The 26,686-nt window shown below is 42.4% G+C and overlaps 1 long non-coding RNA gene across 1 annotated transcript in view; it reads right to left on the bottom strand.

The window, feature by feature from the left end:
- The window catches only part of LOC119472886, a 102,181-nt gene that overhangs the window by 58,063 nt on the left and 17,432 nt on the right, over positions 1–26,686 (bottom strand). Inside the window, exon 2 of the long non-coding RNA XR_005202061.1 lies at positions 2,828–2,971. This is a non-coding gene — a long non-coding RNA (uncharacterized LOC119472886). The remainder of the gene's footprint in view (positions 1–2,827; positions 2,972–26,686) is intronic.

Genomic DNA, 26,686 nt, shown 5'->3' with positions numbered 1-26,686 from the left:
CCCGAGTAGCTGGGACTACAGGCACGTGCCACCATGCCCAGCTAGTTTTTTTTTTTTTGGTAGAGACAGGGTCTCACTGTGTTACCCAGGCTGGTTTGAACCCCTGGGCTCAAGTGATCCTCTTGCTTCAGTCTCTCAAAGTGTTAAGATTACAGGCATGAGCCACCATGTCTGGCTGAAAATTCTTTTCTGAATATCCTTGTAAACTTTTTCAGGGCAGGGCAGTTTCTTATATTTTTCTTGGCTTTTACTTGGTGCCTACAAAATGCTGGGCATAAAAGAGAAAAATATAGTAATATTTTTTCAAATAAACTAAAACTGACTCCTGTAGGGATTGGCTCAAAGTCACCCCCACATTACAGAAAGATGCTACGTGATGCTAACTGTTTCTTTGAGGAATTTCCTTTGCAAAGCCATCGCATGTGAACATTTGAGATGCTCCCACGTCTGCGTGAAACTGCAGAGTGGAACGTGGGGCCATCTTTCTATCCTGGTCTCTGAGTGTGGTGATAGAGCCACCACGTACAGGCAGTCTGAAAATGACATCATGGGATGATGCTTTTGTTTGCATCTTAACCCAGTGAGGTGGAATGAGAAGTGTCCTCTTATCTGCCACTCTGTCCACTGCAAACTGGTAAGTGAAGGTCACAACCTTAACATACTGATCACCCAGGTGGAACCCTCATTTGTGTGCGAACTCTCCCCGAGATCTATCAGCCTGTGACAATCCTCAGGACAATCAGGTAAGAGTGTGGATGGCGCCGTGCAGCTTTAATGGAAACTGAAAAGCACACCTCCTAGAGAGCCATCGATTGTCCCCGTACTCCACAGACAACATGACACTGGGGGAATCTCAAGTATGCTCAGTCTTCATCCACTCTCTGCTTACCCAACCAGGTCTATTTCTCTCTTACACTCCCACATGGCACTCTGGCCTTTGTACCATGGGCTCACCATCATTTGTCATGGTATCTTTATTCAGGTGATTATTTCATTAATATCCATCTTCCCCATTGGGCTCCAAACTACTTAATGGCAAGGCGCAATCTCTTTTGCTCACCACTGTATTTTGTCACCCAGTCCTGTGCCTAACACATAGTCCATGCATCATAAATACTTTTTGAATGGAAGAATGGATGAATGGAAGAAAGAAGAGAGGCTGAATGTTTTCTCTGTTGGTCAGATCCTATCACCTCTGTATCACCCTGTTCCCTTCATCAGGGTGTCTCTTGTGCTCACAGTAGTATCTGGCATAGAGAAGAGGGGCCACAGACATTGGGAGAAATGAATGAATGGACACTGCTCTTTGCCTTCTCAGAGAAGCCTGGATACCTTCTCTTTAATTTTTTTTTTTTTTGAGACGGAGTCTTGCTCTGTCTCAAAAATTTTTTTTTCCTGTATTTTGTATTTTTTTGTATTTTTAGTAGAGATGGGGTTTCACCATGTTGGCCAGGCTGGTCTCGAACTCCTGACCTTGTGATCTGTTTAAAAAAAAAAAAAAAAATCTTGCTGGAGTGTAGTGGTGCGATCTTGGCTCGCTGCAATCTCCGCCTCCCGGGTTCAAATGATTCTCATGCTTCAGCCTCCTGACTACCTGAAATTACAAGTGCATACTACCACACCTGGCTAATTTTTGTATTTTTAGTGGAGCTGAGGTTTCGCCACATTGGCCAGGGTGGTCTCCAAATCCAGACCTCAGGTGATCTGCCCACCTTGGCCTCCCAAAATAATGGGATTACAGGCATGAGCCACCATGCCAGGCCACCTGGTTATCTTCTTAAGGATAAATTAATGGAGAGGGAAAATGAGGGGAAGTTACACGATATGGTTTGGCTGTGTGTCCCCACCCAAATCTCATATGGAATTGTAATCCTCAATGATGGAGGAGGGGTCTGGAGGCAGGTGAATGGATCACGGGGGCGGGTTTCCCCTTTGCTGTTCTCATGACAGTGAGTTCTCACTAGATCTGCTTGGTTAAAAGTACATGGCACTTCCCCCTTTACTCTATTCTTCCTTCTCCAGCCATGTATGGTGTGCCTGCTTCCTCTTCGCCTTCTGTCATGATTGTAAGTTTCCTGAGGCCTCCCAAGCTTCATGTACAGCCTTTGGAACCATGAGCCAATTAAACCTATTTTCTTTAATAAATTACCCAGTCTCAGGTAGTTTTTCATAGCAGTGTCAGGAAGGACTAACACACTTCCAATATACAAATACACTGAACCAAGCCCAAAGGCTGCATTTAGGTCACTCCCTTCAGAATCAGTGGGCTGGTTCTCAAGGTCACTAAACCTCAGGGCCAGTAAGGAAGGAGCTTAAAGTGCAAACTGAATTTGTTTGCAAGAGACAATGCTACTTTGGACTCAAGTACAGCCAGTCCTGGGGTTAGATGTTTAAAGTTCAAGTGGGTCATGGCTCCTGGCCCTTATCACATAGCCTGCAAATAACAAAACAGCATCCCAGGAATGGTATCAGACCTTCGGAGATAACCTGATCCCACTTTCTCCTACCAAGTCAGAAGGAAACTAAAAAGAAATGGAGTTTTCTTCTCTAAGGCCATGCCCTCCTTAATGGGGGACATCTGAGTCCCAATGAGGTCTCTTTGTATCTGAAGATCAGACAGCAAAGGGATGGAGATATTTGGTCTTTGCCAATCATTTGTAAGTGACAAAGAGTTTACAGATCTGTTCTGTAATCACCAATCCAAAACCAAACACTAAAAAAAAAAAAAATGATCCCAAAACCATACTAAGAAATCATCATAAAGCCAAATTGCAAAACACGTCCATGTTTCAAGCCCACCCTAGCCCAGCAAACAAAAGTGGCTCACCTTTGAACTACAGAATCCCTTCCAGAACCAGAAGGAAAGGGAAAGGGATTTACGGGTCGTCTCAAAGTTGTAGGCTCTGGCTGGTCCCCAAGATGAGTTCATTACTTATTCTTAGACACTGGACTCAAATTAAACAAACAGCACCTATAAATAGAGTAAGGATACGCTCAGCGTGGTGTCACTGGAAGGTCCTTTTTGCAGGGACAGACGTGCTAAATGGATGTTCTCGGGTTACCCTGCTGGTACTACATTGGGGAAGAGATGTACTTTTCCTCCCCGTGTTGCCCAGGAGAGGGGAAAGAAGCAGGTGAGTCAGACATTGGGATTCAGCCCGATTCTGTCTTCATCTCTAGATGCTCATTCACATGCTGAGTTAGAAGGAGCTGTAGAGAGAGGCTGATGCTCTACAAATGTCCTGGCTGAGCAATTTGGCTGCTCCCCCTGGGAATGGATCCCAGTTCAGACTACATTGACAGAGTGTTCTGGTCTCTGAGATTAGATTGCAAACTCCCTACGGGAAGCACCAAGTGCTAGGATTTCCTCCTGGCTTCCCTTGTCCTGCCAAACGCAGGAATGGCTAGGGTGTCCATGGCAATTCTTGAACTGTGAATTCAAAGGACCTCGTTATGCACGTCGGTCTTTATGGTGGGGAGCAACATGGGCCTGTGTTCCGGATCTGCTCTGGCTTTGGTTTGAATCACCATGAAGAGCATGATTTAGAAGCGGAGTCATCACATCACCGTGATAGATGAGTGGGGGCCAGAAACACCTGGAATAACTGTGAGTAAACACAAAGCCATGGGGCAACAAGGCCCACTCACTATCATAATAACCAGAGTCAATAACCTTCATTCAGCCCTTGACGGGTAATTCTAGGCACTATTCTAAGCGCTTTGTAAAAACTCACTTATAGGCTGAGTACTGTTGTTTATGCCTATAATCCTAGCATTTTGGGAGGCTGAGGCAGGAGGATCGCTTGAGCTCGGGAGTTCAAGATCAGCCTGGGCAACACAGCAAGACCCCATCTCTAAAAAAAAAAAAAAAAAAAAAAATTTAGGCCAGGCGTGGTGGCTCACACCTGCAATCCCAGCACTTCGGAAGGCCGAGGTGGGCAGATCACCTGAGGCTGGGAGTTGGAGACCAGGCTGCCCAGCATGGAGAAACCCCGTCTCTGCTAAAAATTCAAAATTAGCCAGGCATGGTGGCACATGCCTGTAATCCCAGCTACTCTGGAGGCTGAGGCAGGAGAATTGCTTGAACCTGGGAGGCAGGGGTTGCGGTGAGCCGAGATCACACCAGTGCACTCCAACTTGGGCAACAAGAGCCAAGCTTCATCTCAAAAAATAAAATTAGCTGGGCATGATGGTATGTGCCAGTAGTCCCAGCTACTCAGGAGACTGAAGCAGGCGGATCACCTGAGCCCAGGAGGATGAGGTACAGGGAGCCGTGGCCACACCACGGCACTCCAACCTGGGCAACAAAGTGAGACCCTGCCTCAGTAAAAAACAAACAAACAGAACATTAAAATAAAAACTCACTTACTCTTTCCAAACCTCTATGAGGTAGAGACTATTATTATTTCTATTCTACAGATGCAGAAACCAAGACACCAAGAGATTATGTGCCTTGCTCCAGCCCATATAGCTGGTAAGCCAGATGTGGAAGCCAGGCAGTTTAGCTCCACAGTCTGGTCTCTGACAGTAAAAATTAAATACTTAGAGTATCGATCTGTTGGTTTTCCTGTCCAGCTGCCTTCCTCCCTCCCTGGATGATCACAGGTCTCTGGTACCACCTCTTCCTACTCTCAGCCTGAGTGCTTCTGGTGCCTCGTCTTAGAGGGGATCCCCTGACTAGTCCTGACCTAAGCCTGAATCCCCAAGAACAGGACTTGCAGGCATGGCCATGGGACAGACATATGACAATTGCAGTGAATCTCAGCACTTTAACTGGGAATTCTAGGATAAAAACACACTGGATTTCCCTCTGGAATTGAACTGAGAGCAGGTACTCCTGCCAAGTGCCTTGGCTACCTTGCTACCCCAGCGGGAACCTGGCTGAGAATGAAATCAGTACTGAGAGGAAGCAGCATTGAAAAACAGATCTTGGCTGGGCTTGGTGGCTCATGCCTGTAATCCCAGCACTTTGGGAGGCTGAGGCAGGCAGATCATGAGGTCATGAGTTCGAGGCCAGACTAGCCAACATGGTGGAATGCCATCTCTACCAAAAATACAAAAATTAGCTGGGTATGGTGGTACATGCCTGTAATCCCAGCTACTCAGGAAGCTGAGGCACGAGAATCGCTTGAACCCAGGAGGCAGAGGTTACAGTGAGCTGAGATCGCGCCACTGCACTACAGCCTGGTGACAGAGCAAGACTCCATCTAAAAAAAAAAAGAAAAGCAGATCTTGGTGGCATCCTGTGAAGCCTGAATCCAGCTGGGCCTGGTGTTGGAACCCATACTTCAACTTTGCACTTTCACGAGCCAATCTTTCCCCTTTGCTGTTTAAGTTGGTTAAAGTTGATTGGTCCAGCTAATAACCTGGCTCCATCCATAAACAACAGCCCATTCTCACTCCCTTCTCTAGCCCTGTTGGGCTATTCAGAAATGCATGCAGTGGCCCGTGCAGTGGCTCATGCCTATAATCCTAGCACTTTGGGAGGTAGAGATGGGAGGATTGCTTGAGGCCAGGAGTTTGAGACTAGTGTGGTCAACACAGCAAGACCTCATCTCAAAAAATGTTTTAAAAATTTTAGGATGGGTGCAGTGCCTCATGCCTGTAATCCCAGTATGCTGGGAGGCTGAGGTGGGTGGATCACAGGGTCAAAAGTTTGAGACCAGCCTGGCCAATGTGGTGAAACCCTGTCTCAACTAAAAATACAAAAATTAGCCGGGCACGATGGCACGCGCCTATAGCCTCAGTTACTCAGGAGGCTGACGCAGGAGAGTTGCTTGAACCCGGGAGGCAGAGGTTGCAGTGAGCCAAAATCACACCACTGCACTCCAGTCTGGGCAACAGCACCAGACTCCATCTCAAAAAATAAAAAAAATATAAAAATAAAAAATTTAAATTTAAAAAAGAAAAAAAAATGCATGTACCATCCTGGTCCTTTATAGTGAATTAGTGGATCCATTCTCCCAATGGAGGACCAGGATCAAGATGCATTTCTTCATTCTCCATTCTCCTCCTGCTCAAAACCCCAAACTCTACCTCCCTGCAGAGGCTTTCCCCAGGCTGCAGCAGTCACAATGATCCCCTGCTTCCGTTGGTTGCCACTATATGGAACTTGTACACTTCCTTAGCACTTATTTCATTCTGCCTTGAAATATGCTTAGTAATTTGCAAGTCATTCATTCACACTTACTGAATGCTTGCAATGTGTCATGTCCTTGGTGAGGGGCTGGGGATTCAGAGCGAATAACATCCACACGTGTCTGAGGTCTTACTCAGGGTCAGGCACTCTGCTTACCCCTTAGCAAACATCAGTTGTGTCATTTCAACTGTAAATGCTCATTCACACGCTAAGTTAGAAGGAGCCGTGGAGGAAGGATGCCACTTCCAAATGCCCTGGACGAGGAATTTGGCTGCTCCCACTGGGAATGGATCCTGGTTCAGACTGCACTGACAGTGTTCTGGTCTTTTAGATTAGATTAAAAACCTCATAAGGTGAGTAGGAAAAGTATCTCCATTTTACGTGTAACAGGGTGGCAAACCAGGAAATTACAAGGATACACTAAGATCTGGTAGATATAAAACCACAAAGTGAGGTTCCAGATGAAGATGTTGATTTTCACAGCACTTTAGAGCTCATCTCACACTTGAACCCCTCAGTGTCACAAATCCCTAGTCCACAAAGAGCATATAAAATAATCAGTAGGTATTAAGAAAAGATTTACGAAGGCCAGGCGCAGTGGCTCATGTCTGTAATCCCAGCACTTTGGGAGGCTGAGATGGGGGGATCACTTGAGGTCAGGAATTGAAGACCAGCCTGGCCAACATGGTGAAACCCTGTCTCTACTAAAAATACAAAAATTAGCCGGGCATGGTGGAGCAGGGTTGTAATCTCAGCTACTCAGGAGGCTGAGGCGGGAGAATCGCTTGAACCTGGGAGGTGGAGGGTGCAGTGAGTAGATACTGCACCTTTGTACTCCAGCCTGGGTGACGGAGCATGACTCCATTTAAAAAAAGAAAGAAAGAAAGAAGGAAAGAGAGAGAGCGAGAGAATTTATAAGGATTTTTTTTTCTTCTTTTTTTGAGACGGAGCCTTGCTCTGTTGCCAGGCTGGAGAGCAGTGGCGTGATCTCAGCTCGCCTCCTGGTTTCAAGCGATTCTCCTACTTCAGCATCGTGAGTAGCTGGGGCTACAGGCACGTGCCACCATGTCCACCTAATCATAGAGATGGGGTTTCACCATGTTGGCCAGTATGGTCTCAATCTCTTGGCCTCACCATCTGCCCACCTCAGCCTCCCAAAGTGCTGGGATTACAGGCATGAGCCACTGCGCCAGATTTTTCTTTTTCTTTTTTTAATTGCAAATACTGTGCCGTACTTCACCTCCCGACAAACACAAACACAGGTGGGGATGTTTAGCCTATTCCTGCACCTTAAGTCCAGTGAGAGCAGCTTCTCCAACAGGCTGTGGAGAGTTTGATCAGTTTGCCATAATCTAATGAGTTGAAATCATTTATTTTGATTTAAACTAATTACCAATTCAATCCATTCTCATTCTTTTTGGCTTCATTCGTAAGCTAAACCTAAGATTAGAGAAAGGGAAGTGACTGTGGGGGACTGTGTGTGACTCAATCCTGAGCATCTGGACGGGGAGAGACCGTGACTTGGAAGCTGACATCGGTTTGCACCCCCAAAGCTTGTTGTGACAGAGTGTTTTGTAGGACCATCTTGGCAGACAGATCTTCTTAGATATTGTTCTACAGGGTGGCTTAGAAGGGTAAGAAGTCCTCATCAGAGGCTGGAGGTGGACCACCAGGGTCCCGGGGGTGTGGAGGGATTCCGGGGTGGCCTGAGCTGTACTGCCCAGTGCTGGGGTCTCTCTAGGTACCCAGTCATTACCCCGCAGGGTACCTGAGCATACCCAGAAGGTGCAATACCATATTTTTTTTCTTGCCAGACTCAATGATTATCTAAAATTTTATTTTATATCAACAGTTTTTGGGGAACAGGTGTTTTTTTGGTTACAGGGATAAGTTCTTCAGTGGTGATTTCTGAGATGTTGGTGCACCTGTCACTTGAGTAGTGTACATTGTACCCAATATATACTCATTTATCCCTCACCCTCCACCCTTTCCCTCAAGTTCCCAAAGTCCATTATATCATTCTTATGCCTTTGCATCCTCATAGCTTAGCCCCCACTTGTGAGTCAAAACATGCAATGTTTGGGTTTCCATTCCTCAGTTACTTCACTTAGAATAATGGCTTCCAAATCCATCAAAGTTGCTGCAAAGGCCATTACTGTGTTCCTTTTTCTGGCTGAGTAGAATTCTATTAACAATGGAATAGTGTGTGTGTGTGTGTGTGTGTGTGTGTGTGTGTGTGTGTGTGTATATATATTCTCTATATACTTATTTATATATATATATATATATGTGTATGTCCTGGAGCCTGCATTCCTTGCCATTGTACTCAGAACATGGTACCTGGAAAGCCACGGCCACCTTCCTCTTGGGGTACCAAGCCAGCCTGGAGATAGCTGCTGCTATGCTCTCTTCATGAAAATGGACCCTTGTTTTGTTTGGAGACAGCGTCTTGCTCTGTCACCCAGGCTGGAGTACAGTGACACGATCTCGGCTGACTGCAACTGCTACCTCCTGGGTTCAAGTGATTCTCGTGCCTCAGCCTCATGAGTAGCTGGGATTATAGACATGCACCACCACGCCCAAATTACTATCACCTTTTCATGGGTTAGGAAACTGAAGCTCAGAGATTAAGTGCCTTGACCAAGGATACATGGTTAATAAATTGAACCAAGGCAATTCAAACCCCAGGCCTATGTTCTCAACAACTACATTAAAGTTTTCATTGAGATACTGTTTATTTTTATTTATTTCTTTATTTATTTTGAGACAGAGTTTTGCTCACGTTGTCCAGGCTGCAGTGCAATGGTGTGATCTTGGCCCACTGCAACCTCTGCCTCCTGGGTTCAAGTGATTCTCCTACCTCAGCCTCCCAATAGCTGGAATTATAGGCATGTGCCACCGCGCCTGGCTAATTTTGCATTTTTAGTAGAGGAGGGGGTTTTTCTCTGTTGGTCAGGTGGGTCTCGAAGTTTCGACCTCAGGTGATTTGCCTGCCTAGGCCTCCCAAGTGCAGGGATTACAGGGGTGAGCCACCATGCCTGGCCAAGATATTGTTTATTATTATCATTATTATTATTATTTTAAGAGACAGAGTCTCCCTGTCACCCAGGCTGAAGCACAGTGGTGCGATTCATGGCTCAACGCAACCTCAACCTCCTGGGCTCAAGCAATCCTCTCACCTCAGTCTCCTGAGTAGCTGGGACCACAGGGGCACCCAACTATGCCCAAGTATTTTTTGCTGTTGTTTGGTAGAGACTAGGTCCCACTATATTGCCCAGGCTGATCTCAAACTCCTGGCCTCACGCAATCCTCCCACCTCAGCCTCTCACAGACGTGAGCCCTACACACAGCCCTTGTTTACTATTAATGGATTTTTTTTAGACATTCCTACTGGGGGAGTAGAAGAATAACTTTGGCACGTGGCTTTGCTTGATCCCATAATGGGACAGAGCTCATGCTAGAGAGACTCATGTCACGGTTAGTAAGTTCTATGGGATATTAGTGCCTGCCTCAGACTAGGGTCCATTCATGATCTCCTGAAAGGTAAGAAGGCCCCTCTTCCTGTCATCACCTTTATAGCTACAAGTCTCCAGGTGTGGTGGCTCACGTCGGTAATCCTAGCACTTTGGGAGGCCGACATGGGTGGATCATGAGGTCAGGAGTTTAAGACCAGCCTGGCCAATATGGTGAAACCCTATCTCTACTAAAAATACAAAAAAAAAAAAAAAATAGCCAAGGGTGGTTGTGTGTGCCTGTAGACCCAGCTACTTGGGAGGCTGAGGCAGGAAAATTTCTTGAACCCGGAAGGCAGAGGTTGCAGTGAGCTGAGATCGTGCCACTGCACTCCCGCCTAGGTGACAGAGCGAGACTTCGTCTCAAAAAACAAAGCAAAGCAAAAAAGGAACAACAAAAAAACATAGCTACAAATTATATTTCTCTGCCCAGCCCCATCTCATGCACCCTGGTTTTCCTCTCAATAAGTCAAGACCATCTTCTAAACACTGAAAGTCCTGTGTGATTGGACTTGATTAAGTCAACTTCTTAATTGGAAACCAGCAAAAACACTGGGAGAAGGTCCATTTTCATTCAGAGGGCGTGGTGGCTCCTACCGGTAATCCCAGCACTTTGGGAGGCTGAGGCAGGCGGATCACTTGAGATCAGGAGTTTGAGACCAGCCTGGCCAACATGGTGAAAACCCTTCTCTGCTGAAAAAAAAATAAATAAATAAATAAATAAAATAGCTGGGTACAGTGGCATGCATCTATAATCCCAGTTGCTCAGGAGGCTGAGGCAAGGGAATCGCTTGAATCCAGGAGGTTGCACTGAGCTGAGATCACACTACTACCCTCCAGCCTGGGTGACAGAGTGAGGACCCTATCTCAAAACAAAACAAAACAAAAAGGTGATAGTAGTATCTTCCTCTTAGTATTTGTGAAAGTCAATAAATTATTCACAAATATTTCAATTCTCCTTCCCTTTAGGTACATGATAAGGTTGTTATCATTATAGTTTTTGCCCACTCTGAAGTTAACTATTACCAAGTGACTCACTGGCCAGTGAAGATGAAAGTGACTTCTTGCTACTAAGTGGAAGCTTTAAGAGTTGGTGTGCAGTCTGCTTTTTCCTCCTTCAGTAGTTTCCATTAGCCTGGGTTACTGAGTGTCTCTGATGAGAGCTATTCTTCCTTCCCAGTTCTGATCATCACTAGACATGTAGCAGAAGTGAGAAGTAAACCTTTGTTGTTTCAAGCCTCTGATGCTTGGGGATTGTTTGTTATCACAGCATAACCTGGCCTATCCTGACTAATACAGTGTGGAGGATTAGATATAGAAAACGATGTACATCTAAGACACCTTTATACATACACTTAGGACAGCTGTAATAGGTTGGGCATAGTGGCTCATGCCTATAATCCCAGGATTTTGGGAGGCCAAGGTGGAGGATTGCTTGAACCCAGGAGGTCAAAACCAGCCTGGGCAACATGGTGAAACCCAGTCTACAAAAACTATAAAAACTAGTCAAGCTTGGTGGTGCACACCTGTAGTCCTGGTTACTTGGGAGGCTGAAGAGGGAAGATCACTTGAGCCTGGAAAGCTGAGGCTGCAGTGAGCTGTGATCATACTACTGCACTCCAGCCCAGGCAATGGAGCAGGACTCTGTCTCAAAATTAAACAAATAAATATAAGAATAAAAATACAAATAATGGCTCTAATTAAAAAAAGACATAGTATCAAATGTTACCAAGGATGCAGAGAAACTAGAATCTTCATATATTGTTGGTGAGAATGTAAAATGGCACACTCACTTTGGAAAACAGTTTGAGCACTTCCTAAAAAGGTAAATGTAAGTTTACGCTACAAGCAAGCAGTTCTAACTCCTAGGTATCCATCCAAAAGAAATGAAAACATATGTCCTTAGAAAAAACTATAGGGGTGAATGTTCACAGCAGCATTATTCATAACAGCTAAAAAGCTGAAACAATCCAAATGTCCTTCAACTCATGAATGGATACATAAATGTGATACATTCATATAATGGAATATTATTCAGCAATAAAAAGGAAGCTACCTCCTAGATGAATCTCAAAAACATTATACTAAGAGAAAGAAGCCTGATGCAAAAGAATTGAAAATTGCATGATTCAGTTGCTATGAAATTTCTACAAGAGACATATTTGTATACCCAGAAAGTGGATCACTGTTGCCTGAGGCTGAGGATGAGAGAGGGGATTGATTGCAAACAGGTTTGACAGAATTTTGGGAGGTGATGGAATGTTCTAAAACTGATTTGTGATAATGGCTGTACAACCTTATACATGTTTGAGTTATATACTTCTTCTTATTCTTTTTTTTTTTTTTTTTTCCCGAGACACATTCTTTCTCTGTTGCCCAGGCTGGAGTGCAGTAGGGCAATCTGGGCTGACTGCAACCTCCACCTCCCAGGTTCAAGCAATTCTCCCACCTTAGCCTCCAGAGAAGCTGGGATTAGAGGCGTGTGCCACCATACTCGGCTAATTTTTTTGTATTTTTAGTAGACACAGGGTTTCACCATATTGGACAGGCTGGTCTCGAACTCCTGACCTTGTGATCCTCCCACCTTAGCCTCCCAAATTGCTGGGATTACAGGTGAGAACCACCTCACCTGGCCGAGTTGTATACTTCTAATGGGTCAATTTTACAGTATGTAAATTGTATCCTAGCAAAGCTGTTAAAAAACACTTAAGTACAATATTTAGCACATAGAAAAATCTCGGCAAATGTTTGTTATTGTCAGTCATTTTAGGAATGAAATTCTGTGGTTGAGATCTTGTAATGAATTGATGAGATGTGATCCGCATTCAATGAAGGGAAGCCTGGCAGTTGGGGATTGGCAGAGACCCCTGTTCTTCCATTCCCAAATTTTGTATTTCCTCTTTGCTGACCACCACATGCGAAAGACCAGTGGAGATGTACATTGTCCTGCATCAAGCTCCAGTTAGAGATCAGCAATCAGGATGTCCCAGTCCCTTGCAATTTTGTTTCTGAGGTCTCATGACGCCTTGAAATTGAGCCTTTTTGAGATATGACAAGAAGACTCAACCTGGTTTGGCTAAAAGGTGTGGGAAGCCAAGGTGGGAGGATTGCTTGAACCCAGTAGTTCAAGACCAGCCTGAACAACATGGTGAAACCCTGTCTCTACAAAAAATACAAAAACTAGCCAGGCATGGTGGCATGCACCAGTGGTCCTAGATGCTTGGGATGTTGAAGTGGGAGGATTGCTTGAGCCTGGGAGATTGAGGCTGCAGTGAGCTGTGATCACTCAAAGGCATTTGATGATAAAAAAAAAAAAAAAAACATTTGAGGATAAACCCTTATCCTCAAACCTATACTGACAAAGGTGATTAATATTTTCAACCAAGTCTCATCATACACTCCCTTTTGTCTTATTAATGTTCTTTATTTTATTTTTGAGATGGAGTCTTGCTTTGTCTCCCAGGCTGGAGTGCAGTGGCACAATCTCGGCTCACTGCAACCTCCGCTTCCTGGGTTCAAGTGATTCTCCTGCCTCAGCCTCTAAGTAGCTGGGATTACAGGTGGGCACGACTACACCTGGCTAATTTTTAATATTTTTGGTAGAGATGGGTTTTTGCCATGTTGGCCAGGCCTGTCAAACTCCTGACTTTAAGCCCGCCTAGGCCTCCCAAAGTACTGGGATTACAGGCATGAGCCCTCATGCCTGGCCCTTAATGCTCTTTAGTAAGTCCTTATATCAATCTCACCAGAGCCAAGAGGAGAGGAGAGATGGCTGAGGAGGTTATGGTTGAGGGTAGGGGTTGTTTCTTGTGCCAGGGCCTTAGAAGCTCACTCAGTGCATAAGACTGTCCTTCATTTACTGCCATACATTCCCAGGCCGGCTGATGTAATTCCAAACAAGCGCCACCTAGGCCCCAGGGTCCCCCAGACAGGACGGAACTGACTCAGAAAGTGGGATGAAGTAGGAAAGGTCAGTTTCTATCCTTGCTAGAAAGACCAAGTTCAGTCCTTTGCTAGAAACTACCTTGGCTCTCTAGTTATAAATCAGCAGGAAGCAACCACACAAAAGAGATGATGCATGTGGTAGCATTATCTGAAGAACTGGCTTTTTAGACGTATAGACAGGACCCCAGTAGAGAAATGCGTTATTGATCTTTTCTATTCCTGGGTCCTCTCTCCTAACTACAATGTTATTTCTGTGTATCTGTCTCTTTGGCCAGACATTGGAGAAAACATAAAGCTTAAACGGTTCTGTTATTAAATAAAAAAATAAAACTCTGAGCAATTAACTATAACACAGAGACTAATAAAATAAATCTAAGGAAAGCAGAAGGAAAAAGTAAAAGATAAAAGCAGACATGAGCAAATTAGAAAACAGAAAACAATAGGATTGATAAAAACAAATCAAAGAGCTAGCTCTTTTAACAGACCAATAAAAGAGACAAACCTCTGGCAAGGTTACACGAGAAAGAAAGAAAATACAAATAAATTTAACACTAGAATTAAAGAGGAACCAGAAACATAGATTTGGAAGATGATGAAAGTTAAAAGCATACTGTGTTTAAATTCCTGATAAAAAAATATGGACCAAAATAAGACAATAAAATCTGCTCAACGGGACGTAGAAAAATCCGACTAGACAACAAGTCGTGGAAAAAACTGATAAAATGATAAAAGAACTCCCTGTTACTTGGATGAGATGTCCTGGCTCAGATGAGTTGGGGGCTGAGGGATGGGTCGGTAAATTCTGCCAAACATTAAGGAAAGAGGCGATTTCTATAGGATTTAATTGGTTCCAGAGTATCAAAAAATTTAAAAGTGTTCCAGTTAATTTTACAAAATAAAGCCAACTCCAATAACCAAATACTGAGGGTTGGGGTCAGGGAGAGGGAGAGAAAGAAGACCATGAGCAACGGTCAGATTATTTAGGGATAGTGTACTGTGTTGAATAGTGTCCCCACAAAATACATGTCCACTCAGAACTCAGAACATGACCTTAATTGGAAATATTGTCTTTGCAGATGTAATTATTATTATTATTGAGACAAAGTTTCACTCTGGTTGCCCAGGCTGGAGAGCAGTGGTACGGTCTTGGCTCACAGCAACCTCCACCTCCCGGGTTTAAGTGATTCTCCTGCCTCAGTCTCCTGAGTAGCTGTGATTACAGGCATGTGCCACCATGCTCAGCTAATTTTCTATTTTTACTAGAGACGGAGTTTCTCCATGTTGATCAGACTGGTCTTGAACCCCTGACCTCAGGCGATATGCCCACCTTGGCCTCCAAAAGTGCTGGGATTACAGGTGGGAACCACCACGCCTGGCCTGAAGATGTAATTATTAAGGTGAGATTATACTGAGTTAGGGTGGGTCCTAAATCCAATGGCTGGTGTCCTTATAAGAAAAGGAAAGGGGCTAAGTACTGTGGCTCACACCTGTAATTAAGCACTTTGGGAGACTCAGGTGGGAGGATCAATTGAGCCCAGGGGTTCAAGACCAGCCTGGGCAACCTAGTGAGACCACCACTTCTACAAGAAATGATTGGCTAGTTGTGGTGGCATACACCTGTAGTCCTAGTTACTTGGGAGGCCGAGGCAGGAGGATTGATTGGTCCTCAGAGTTTGAGACTGCAGTGAGCTTTGATTACACCACTGCACTCCAGCCTGGGTGACAGAATGAGACTCTGTCTCTAAAAAGAAAATGTTTAAAAGAAAATATTAGGATATGACACATAGAGATTCACACAAAGAAGGACATGTGCAGATGGAAGCAGAGACTGGAATAATGCAGCCACAAACCAAAGAATGCCAAGGATTGCAAGGACCCACCAGGAGCCAGGAAGAGGCCAGGAAGTATGCTGGCCTAGAGCCTAGACTTTGATTTCCCAGTCTGGCCTCCAGAACTGTGACAGAACACATTTCTGTTGTTTTAAGCCTGCCAGCTCACTGTATGTTGTTACAGCACGCCTAGGAAACTGATGGAGATAGAGATGCAAGTATTTTTCTATTGCTTTGGTGATTTCAATCATTTCACAAGGGAAGAGAATATATGGGCTGTATCTACCACCTGGGAAACGAGTACGAAAGTCTCAATATTGCTTCCTATTGTGGGTCTCCCACAGATGGCCTCATGCCCACCTAGGGGATTCACTCAGGAACAGGTTTTCCCCAAGCATTTGGGGGCCCTGGGGCACGAGTATAAAGGGGGGCCCATATACAATATGGCCAAAATCTTTCAAAGCTGTAAGTAAGCTGACAATGTTCTGATCCCTACTCTGGCAAGTACACCTTCATAACCATGTGGCAAGCCACATCTGAATTTAGAAGTTCCTCAGGCTCCTCCGAGTTTGGAGCTATTATCTGGTGACACCAAGGGAGTTGGATGCCCTTTCCCTATAGCCCCCATTTCCATCTTGCGTCAGGACAGGCCTTGTGAGAATAGGTATGGGCACTCCAGCCCAATGTCCATGCTTTCTCCACACCGCACACAATCAGTCTGTTTGAATGGCCCATGGCAGAGGTAGCAGTAAAGTGCCTTCTGGGTCAAAAAGGAGAAACGTGATGGCGACTAGAAAAAAAATTATGGAAAAGGGGAGGTGGGCAGAAGTTACTGGGTCAAATCTGCATTCATAGGGGCTGTATTTTTCTGTATAAATATTAAGTTGTAGAAGTCAGAATGTAATAATTATTATTAATAGGGCCAGTAGGGTATCAGTTATTGGGGCCAATGTCAGGCTAATCATTCTTTTTCAGATATATCGAAACTAATTGATAGGAAGTCAATGGTACTTCTTATACTAAAGGAGTAAGAACCTCATCAGTAGATAGAGACATATAAGAACAGTCACACTACCTCTGTGAAGTGCCAATATCAGGCGGTGCAGTCTTTAGTCAGTCCTCAGCCTTAGGAATACACTGACTAGCAGTGTGGTCTACTCTTGGGAGCATGGACCCAAGAAAGAGGCCCTGAAAGCAGGCTAAGACCATTTAGGTAGAGAATTCGGGGGTCTCGGGTATCTAGAATATGGTCTAGAAGGTAGGGGCACAGGGTCATGGCACCCAGGACCCCATAATTTCCACCTAAACGGGCCTGAACCTACTGGCAAGGTCCATCTCCTTGGCCCTCCGGATTCCTCACCTGCTGGGGAGGAGTGTGGCTGAGGGAGGAACAGAGGAGGCCATTAAAGCAAAGGCAGAAGCTGCCCTGGCCTGGTCTAAGGGCTGCTGTTTAGCAGGTTGTCACATTACAAAAGAAGAGATCCACCTGTGCCTGGGCACAGTGGCTCAGGCCTGTAATCCCAGCACTTTGGGAGGCTGAGGTGGGCAGATCACCTGAGGCCAGGAGTTCAAGACCAGCCTGGCCAACATGGTGAAACCCCATCTTTATTAAAAATACAAAAATTAGCCAGGCATGGTGGTGAGTGCCTGTAATCCTAGCTACTCAGGAGGCTGAGGCAAGAAAATCACTTGAACTCGGGAGGTAGAGGTTGCATGAGCGGAGATTGAGCCACTGCACTCTAACATGAGTGACAAAGCAAGGAAAAAAAAAAAAAAAAAAAAAAAAGAGATCCACCTCTACAGCACACTGAAGATGATGGATTAATAACTTTGTGGGGACATCAGAGAATGGAACCACATTACAAACCACAGCAGAAACTAGTAGATATCCCTGTCCTTTCCTCCTTCCCCATCTTTCCTCAGTCTCTTTAAAAAACTCAATATTTATTTATTGAGAACAATCCAGCTTTAACCTTTGCCCCTAGCAAAAGAGAAGCCAAATAATCATCTATTGATCTAATGGTATATCTGGGTAAATCTGGTGAAATCTTACGACCTCTCCCTTCCCTCTAAGCAGCATCTCACATTCTTTGCCAAGAAAACAAGGAGAGGACAAGGGTAGTCATGAAATAGAGAGGCAATAGATTAGTTTTGACTTAAAAAATATTTTTCTCCTATTTTGTAACCATTAAACAAAACATTAAGAAAACTGATACATTGTCAAACTCTTCAACAGCAAAAAAAGAGAAACATACAAGAAAACAGAATACAACTCTGTATTTAAAAGAATAATATAATTTGACTAAGTATAGCTTAACTCCCCAAATCATACATGCAAGGATGGTTCAATATTAGAAAATTTATGGATTCATAGCATTCAGAGAAGAAATTCATAACATTCAAAGAGGAAAATTATACCAGCTAATAGGATTTAAAGTTCTCTCTTCATACAATGCTTCTGTTAAACTGGAGAGAGACAGACTCAATATTGAAAAATACATTTATCTCAAGTCAAGAGCCTACAAGCTAACTTGGGAAAAAATGGAGGCATTTTGACTAAATCAGGATAAGGCAAGAATGCCTAGTTTTGCAACCCAATACATACTTAAATTCTGGAACTTCTAGCCAAGGTGGAGGCTACTGTAAGCCTAGGTTGAATCTGACCATCAGATATCCCATATTTCACCTGCCTGATGTTTAAAAAAGTCTAATTTAGTCCAATTTAATACCAGCACTTTGGGAGAATGAGGCAGGCGGATCACGAGGTCAGGAGTTCAAGACCAGCCTGACCAACGTGGTGAAACCCCATCTCTACTAAATACAAAAAATTAGCTGGGCATGGTGATGCATACCTGTAATCCCAGCTACTCAGGAGGCTAAGGGAGGAGAACTGCTTGAACCCAGGAAGCAGAGGTTGCAGTGAGCTGAGATCGCACCACTGCACTCCAGCCTGGGTGATAAAGTGAGGCTGTCTCAAAAAAAAAAAAAATCAAATTTATTTCCAACATTTAAAATACCTGTATATTTGACATTTTAAAATACCTGATCATTGGCATATCTTTTTTTTTTTTAATCTGACCATCTGTTAACACTAGACCTATTTCTCAAAGGGCAGAAATTGACTGGGTCTGAGAAGCAGCACCAACCCCTTAGACAAGGCCTGGGATCTCTGTAAAGGCCTCGCTTGGCTCAATTTACTCATTTATGTTACCTGACTGGGCCTCATGGGTATCTGAATTCTTGAACCCATACTATAAGACAAGAAATATAAAAAGAGGTATAAATATTGACCACAAAACAAAATCATTATTTTTGCGTGATGCAGATGGTCTCCCCACACTATTCAAATTAATCAGCTGAAAAACTATTACAACGAACAAAAGTTCTATTAGATGGGAAGTTATAAAATCTATAAAAGTTCATGTAGTTAGAATGGTCAGGGCTGGGGGAAGGAAGAAAGCTCAGTCGCAATTTGAAGCAACAACAAATACCTTTGAATTAACTTGGCAAGAAATGTGTGGAAACCTCTATGAATCAAACTACAATGTGTTACTGAAGGAAATGAAAGAAGACTTCCACAAATGGTAAAACATGACATTTTCTTAATATTGTAAGGATTCCCCTTATTGTCAAAATAAAATTAATGAAATACAATTCCAGTAAAAATCTAAACATCATTTTCTTTGGAAACTTGACCAAAAGAATCTTATATGTTCATCTGGAAGAATAAATAATTGAGGATACCCAGTTAGCCAGTAAAAATGTCAGCATCTGTCCAACAAATTATTGAAATATATTATGAAATGGGCCAGGCGCAGTGGCTCATGCTTGTAATCCCAGCACTTTGGGAGGCCAATGAGGATGGATCACCTGAGATCAACAGTTTGAGACCAGCCTGGCCAACACGGTGAAACCCCATTTCTACTAAAAATTACAAAAATTAGTCGAGTGTGGTGGCATGCCTGTAGTTCCACCTACTCGGGAGTCTGAGGCATGAGAATCACTTGAACCCAGGAGTCAGAGGTTGCAGTGAGCTGAGATTGCACCACTGCACTCCAGACTGGGTGACAGAAAAGACAAAAAAGAAAAAAGAAACAGAATTGAAAGCACAGAAACATATCCAAGTGTAAACATAAATATAGTATACGACAAAGGTGCTAATTAAAATCAGAAGGTAAAGAAAATACTTTTCAACCAATGATGTTGGATAACTGGCTCACCATTTTGAAAAAGCTTAGATGCACCACACATCACATATTGATATGAGTTTTCAGTGGAATAGAGATTTAAATGAAAAAAACAAAGTAAGAATACCAGAAGAAAATGTGGGTATATTTTATATATTCTCAAATGCAAAAGGAATTTTTTAAATACCAAAAGATTTAATAACATATACAGTTTTTTTTTTAATCTGAAAGGCAAAAGCAAAGAAAAAAAGACTTTTAAAAAAAGGTTTGCAACATTTATGTTGCAACTTACTGCTCTCAGTGGATATAATTCTCAAAAATATGAGTGGCCGGTCATGGTGGCTCACGCCTTGTAATCCCAGAACTTTGGGAGGCTGAGGTGGGTGGATCATTTGAGGTCAGGAGTTTGAGAACAGCCTGGCCAACATGGTGAAACCCCGTCTTCAGCAAAAATACAAAAGTTAGCTAGGCATGGTGCTGCATGCCTATAGTCCCAGCTACTAGGGAGGCCGAGGCATGAGAATGGTTTGAACTCGGGAGGTGGAAATTGTAGTGAGCCGAGATCAGGCCACTGCACTCCAGCCTGGGCAACACAGCGAGACTCAGTCTCAAAAAACAAAAAATAAAAAAATAAATAAATGAAAGAACATTTGACAGATAAAAGGGACCATTTGCACATATATACTCTTCCCTTCCAACACACAAATGGCCAAGCAACATATGAAAAATCTAATCCCAATCATAATTGAAGAAATACGGGCCAAGTGTGGTGGCTTATGCCTATAATCCCAGCACTTTGGAAGGCCATGGCGGAAGGATGGCTTGAGGCCAGGAGCTTAAGACCAGTCTGGACAACATAGTGGGACCCCATCTCCACAAAAAATGTACAAATTAGCTGGGCGTGGTGGCACACGCCTGTAACCCAGCTACTTGGGAGGCTGAGATGGAAGGATTGCTTGAGTCCACGAGGCCAAGGCTATAGTGAGCTACGATTGTGTCACTGCACTCCAGCCTAGGTGACAGAGCAACACCTTGCCTCCAAAAAAATTAATAATAATTTTAAAAAGAACTGAAAATCAAAATAGTGAACTGTCACTTGAATTTAGCATATTGATAAAAGGCACAGTGATACATTCCTAGTGAAGGCGTAGAAAAGTGGGCTCTCTTATCTTGCTAATGCAAACATAAGTTGATAAAAACCTTTCCAAAGAGTAATTTGGCTGTATATATCAAACACTTAAAACATGGCCTCATCCTTTTTTTAAAATTTTTATTTATTTATTTATTTATTTATTTAGAGACGGAGTCTTGCTCTGTTGCCCAGGCTGTAGTGCAATGGTGTGATCTCGGCTCACTGCAACCTCTGCCTCCTGGGTTCAAGTGATTCTTCTGCCTCAGCCTCTTGAGTAGCTGGGACAGCAAGCAGGGGCCACCATGCCTGGCTAATTTTGTATTTTTAGTAGAGAGGGGGTTTCACCGTGTTGGTCAGGCTGGTCTCAAACTCCTGATCTTGTGATCCGCCCACTTCAGCCTCCCAAAGTGCTGGAATTACAGGTGTGAGCCACTGCACCTGACTGATCTTTTCTTTAGGAATTCTTACTTATTAACACTTATCCTGAGAAAATGATCATGGATGTGCAGGAAGGTTTAGTGTGGAAGATGCCCATTTAATCATTGCTTCTATTGGTGAACAATCAGAAACAATGTTAGGGTCAACAAAATAGCACTGGTTGAATAAAATCCACAGCTGACATGAGTGTATGGGAGCACTGGCCAGCATCCATTCTGATTAGTGGCTGTGATGCACATTTGACACCAACTTTAGATATCACCCACTCAGCGAAATACTCTGCACCACTCAAAAAGGGTGATGCGGAACATTTATGACATTGACAAACTGTATACAATAGGAGGCAAAAAACTTATATGTGGCATATATATGAGAAGATTCCATTTTAAATAAAAACTAATATCCATGCAAGTAAAGACAGAAAAAATGTCTAGGAGGCCAGGCACAGTGGCTCATACCTGTCATCCCAGCACTTTGGGAGGCNTGTGTGTCTGTGTATATTTTGAGATGGAGTCTTGCTCTGTTGCACAGATGGGAGTGTAGTGGTGCAATCTCGGCTCACTGCAACCTCCGCCTCCTGGGTTCAAGCGATTCTCCTGCCTCACCCTCCTGAGTAGCTGGGATTACAGGTGCCCATCACCATACCTGGCTAACTTTTGCATTTTTAGTAGAGATGGGATTTCGCTGTGTTGCCCAGGCTGATCTCAACTACTGGGCTCAAGCGATCCACTCACCTTGGCCACCCAAAGTGCTGGGATTACAGATGTGAGCCACCCACCTGGCCCTAATCAGTATCATAAACGATCCTTGCCATGGCCATGATTCCCACCGGGACCTGGGTCCTGCCAAGCCTCTATATTCTCTTTCCTCTCTGGGTTGCTCGGCACCATTCCTGGGATTCTGTTCCTTCCTCCTTCCCACCTCTACTTTCACAGTTACTTTCCTGCCAGGAGAACATTCTCTTCTTTGAGCTCTAGATTAATCTGACAGAAATTAATTTATTGAAAGCCAATTCATCAAATTAGTTTTCCAGAATGAACCATTGGCCAAAATTACCCAGTTTGCCTATTCTCTAAAGCCAAAAGTTTTAATAGCTTTCACTATTTCACAACTTTACAGGAAATGCTGAATTTTGGTTATTGGTAATAAGAATATACTTTTAGCCTTTCTTATAGAAAATTTTTGATTTACTTATTTTCCTGCAACATATTTACAATTTTGAGACATACTGAAAAATTATATAGTAAATGTCCATATATTCATTACCTACATTGTAAAATGGTTTACATTGATTTTTAAAAATAATTGCTAATTCTTTCTTTCTTTCCTTTCTTTTTTTTTTTTTTTTTTTTTCTTTTAACTAGGGTAATCGTCAGCACTGGTAAATGGTATTCCAGGGTCAAGAAAGGTACTATCTGAATCATATCCATGGCTAGGGTCAAGGACGCTGGATAGTCACATGCTACTGGTAGTCACATAGTTGGTTGCAGCTGTTCAGGAGAATCTGAAATGTCTGAAGGTTCTGGCATATTAATATGTACAGAAAAAAGTCTGAGTGATGAGATTATGGTTTTTCTTCTCTATATTCTTCTTCATAGTCTAAATTTGATGAGTTCATGTTATGTTTATAATCAGGAAAAAACCTGTAGTACAACTAATCAGTGTATGTCTCGNTTTTTGAGACAGTCTCACTCTGTCACCCAGGGTGGAGTGCAGTGGTGCAATCTTGGCTCACTGTAACCTCTGCCTCCCAGGTTTAGGCGATTCTTTCATGCCTCAGCCTCCTGAGTAGCTGGGATTACAGGCACATGTCACTACACCCAGCTAATTTTCTTGCATTTTTAGTAGAGACAAGATTTTGCCATGTTGGCCAGGCTGGTCTTGAACTCCTGGCCTCAAAGGCTCCACCTGCCTCGGCCTCTCACAGTGCTGGGATTATAGGCATAAGCCACCGCTCCCAGTTGGTAATTGCTAATTGAATGTTCTGATCATGATCTTTGTTCACTGTTTTGGTGTTTATGCAATTTAAGAGGCTTTTAAGTTGGTTTTATTAATTGCTTCTTTTAAAATTCCTATTTATGGTTAATGCAGGTCAGATATAAAGCACTAATAATATGATTTATTATGATAATTCATTCTGATGAAATTAATTTTCTCTCACTCATGTATTCCAAATTATCCTTGTTAGAAACCAGAATTTCAGCATTTTTCAGGAAAGGATTATTTCAGTTAGTTCTGATATTTTTAGTATGGTTTTAAATTTAATTACGATTTTGGATTTCTTTGGGACATTTTGCATGAAAATTTAACATGTTTAACACTGAATTCCAACTAAATTCAATTTTAAATTTAATGCATTTAAATTTAAGCTTGATATGTCATTAAAGGAACTGGCAAGAGATTATTATAAATGTTTATCATTTGAAGGATAGAAAAAGACATTCAAAAGAATCAAAAAAGAATTTAGAAGAAACTGAAGAAAATCTGCTTGACATGAAAGGCTAAAATTTTGCTTGGTAAATACAGCACTTCATATGAAAAAAAACTTCATTTTAGGCTTATTCCTACTTTGTCACATTTAAAAAGTATCATTTTATAAGATCCATTTGCCAGGTACCATTATCAATCATATTTATTTAGTAGCCACAAAAGCAGATCTCACAATCAGAAACCAAACTGAATATCCCAGGGAAAGCTACCTGGTCACTTTGGCAAATTCAGTATATGGGTCATTTGGCAAACTGGATTTCTGCACATTGATTTTCTGTGAGTTGATCACGAGATGAATTGGCCAAGAACTACGTAAGTGTTCTACACAGATTATTTTAGTTCATTTTCCTAATAAACAGGTTCTTTGTACACGATCCCCATTTTACAAATGAAATACACATGCTTTGGCTGGGTAGGGAATTTAAGATACGAACTTAAGCTGTGTGAGCCCAGAGCTTGTACTCTTAACTCTCCACCAGCTCTCTGCTGCTGATGGCAGTATAAACTGTTATAGCATAAACAGTTACATCAGGCATCGCTTCCTCCAGGGAGCCTCCCCTGACTTCCAAGACTAGGTTAGATAACCCCCTCTCTGTTCTCAGTGTACTCTGATCACGGTATGTCCATGTTGCTTTGAAAGCATCAGTGTGTTCCCCATAGTATTGAGGGGGGACTATTAACTGTTTCATCTTGGGTAGCCCTGGCACCTAGCATAAGATTCTGGCACAGAGGAGGTGATCAGTGAGGTGCCAGATGCCACTGGATCCCAGAGTTTATCCACTCTTGAGTACTCAGACAGAGAACATCAGGTCTTTTGCCTCGTGTTCCTGTAGCTCTGGTGTGGGGTCGGGACTGCCGGCTTTGACAGTCATACCCAGAAAGTGATCCAAGCAGTTGTGTGAGGCATCTGTTTCCTGTGTCCCCGCCACCTCCACCTTGGTTTCTCAAAATGGAAGGGTGGACTGGTGGTAGGCTGCTCGATTATTCAGTATCACTTTCAGGAAGGCAAACAAGAATAAAACAGGCTCGAGGAAAATGGCTTACTCAGTTTTTTTTTCTCTTTTTCATCATCCTGTTTCCTTCACTATACTTAATACAATCTGTAATGCTCTTAGTTTGTCTCCTTATTCTCTCCCCTGATGAGACAGTAACTTTAGGAAAGTAGAGACCTTGTCTGACTTATTCTGTACTACATTGTTAGGGTCTAACACAATACCTAGCACAAAGCTCATTCTTGGTTAATATTGGTTGAACGAATAGGCCTTAGGTTCCTCAACTTTATCTCTAAAGCTTCTTCCAGCTCTAATGTTGGCTAACCCAGGGACTATTCTGGTAACCTAACCCAAAGCATCTTATCAAGCTGCCCAATATATTAGGGAGAAAATAAAGAGGAGCAAATAAAAGTTGATTTAGTATCATTTGTTTAACATTACTACTATGATTGTTAACTGTTTACCTTTTTAAATTATGTATAATTTATAAATATTTTCAGAATATTTTCTAATTTATTTAAATTTAAATAAGCTCCAATGAAAAATTATCTTTAATCAAGCAAAATATAGAAAGAAATAAAGGAAGCATGAGGTTATAAGTTATGAGGAATATAGCAAGTTAGGATTGGAATCACAGATCCAAAAAGATTGGAAGTATTCTTTTATAAATTAGAAACCGACAAGGGTGTTTACTATCATCCCACCTATCGAACAGTGTATTGGTGGTTCTACAGTGTAATAAGACAAGAAAAATAAATTAGAAGCATAGGAATTGAAAGGGAAGAAATAAAACGGCCATAGCTTTCAGGTAACAGAATGATCCTACAGAAAAGCCAAAAGAAGACACAGTTAAGGAATCAGAAATTAAATCTAACTAGGTCCCCGGGTGTGACGTCAAAATGAAAAATTCCACTGCATTTACTACAGCACCAGCAGAGTAGAAGATATAACCAAAGAGAAGAATTTTCAATGGTACTAGAGAATATAAAGTATCTTAGAATAAATCTAATAAAAGATATCTGTAATCCCTACATGGAAAATTATAAAACTTTATTAAGAGATAGTAAAGAAGGTTAAATTAATGGAAAGAAGTATGTTCATGGATAAATATTGGAAATAGGTCAGTGCTCCCTAGATTGAGCTTTAAAGATAATTGCAATTAAAATCCCGACAGAGATTTTATGGAGCTTGATAGGATGATTCTAAAATTCATTTGGAACAGTAAAGGGCCAAGAATTACTGAGAGACTTGGAAGAGAAAGAGTAGAGAGAGGTCTGGCCCTACATATATCAGAATTATTAATAAAGCTGTAGTAAGACAGTGTATTGGTGCAGAGAGAAATACATTCGAAAACAGAACAGAATTAAACCCACGAACAGACCGTATATAAAGTGGAAATTTGGCATATGATAGACATGAAGAAGGATAAAATTTTAGGTCTTCCATGACATCATAAATACATAACATAAACTTTAAAAACACTTAGAATAAAACACAGTTAAAAATTTTAGATATTGTATAAAGGACTTATTAAACAATTTCTTAAACAATATCTTAAACAAAAAAAGATTAATTATAAAAGAGTGATATATTTTGCTATATTAAGAATTTGTGGGTGAGGGGCTAGGAGAGAAATAGGGGGTGGGGGATTGGGGAGGGATAGCATTAGGAAAAATAGCTAATATAGATGATGGTGCGAGGAATGCAACAAACCACAACCACGGCACGTGTATACCTATGTAACAAACCTGCACAATCTGCACATGTACCTCAGAACTTAAAGTATAATAAATAAATTTTTAAAAATAAATAAATAAAATTTAACAGGGAAAAATAAAACAAAATACTTTTTAATGGAAAAAAAGAACTTTTGTTCATTAAAGGATACCTTAAAGAAAGTAAAACGAAATAAAGAATTAGTATTCAGAATATATTCAGGCTGGGCGATGTGGCTCATGATTGTAATCCCAGCATTTTGGGAGGCCGAGGCAGGTGGATCATCAAGTCAGGAGTTCAAGACCA

This window comes from Cebus imitator, unplaced genomic scaffold, assembly GCF_001604975.1.
Source record: "Cebus imitator isolate Cc_AM_T3 unplaced genomic scaffold, Cebus_imitator-1.0 Scaffold122, whole genome shotgun sequence".
NCBI lineage: Eukaryota > Metazoa > Chordata > Mammalia > Primates > Cebidae > Cebus > Cebus imitator.
This window is presented reverse-complemented; position numbering and strand designations above follow the sequence as displayed.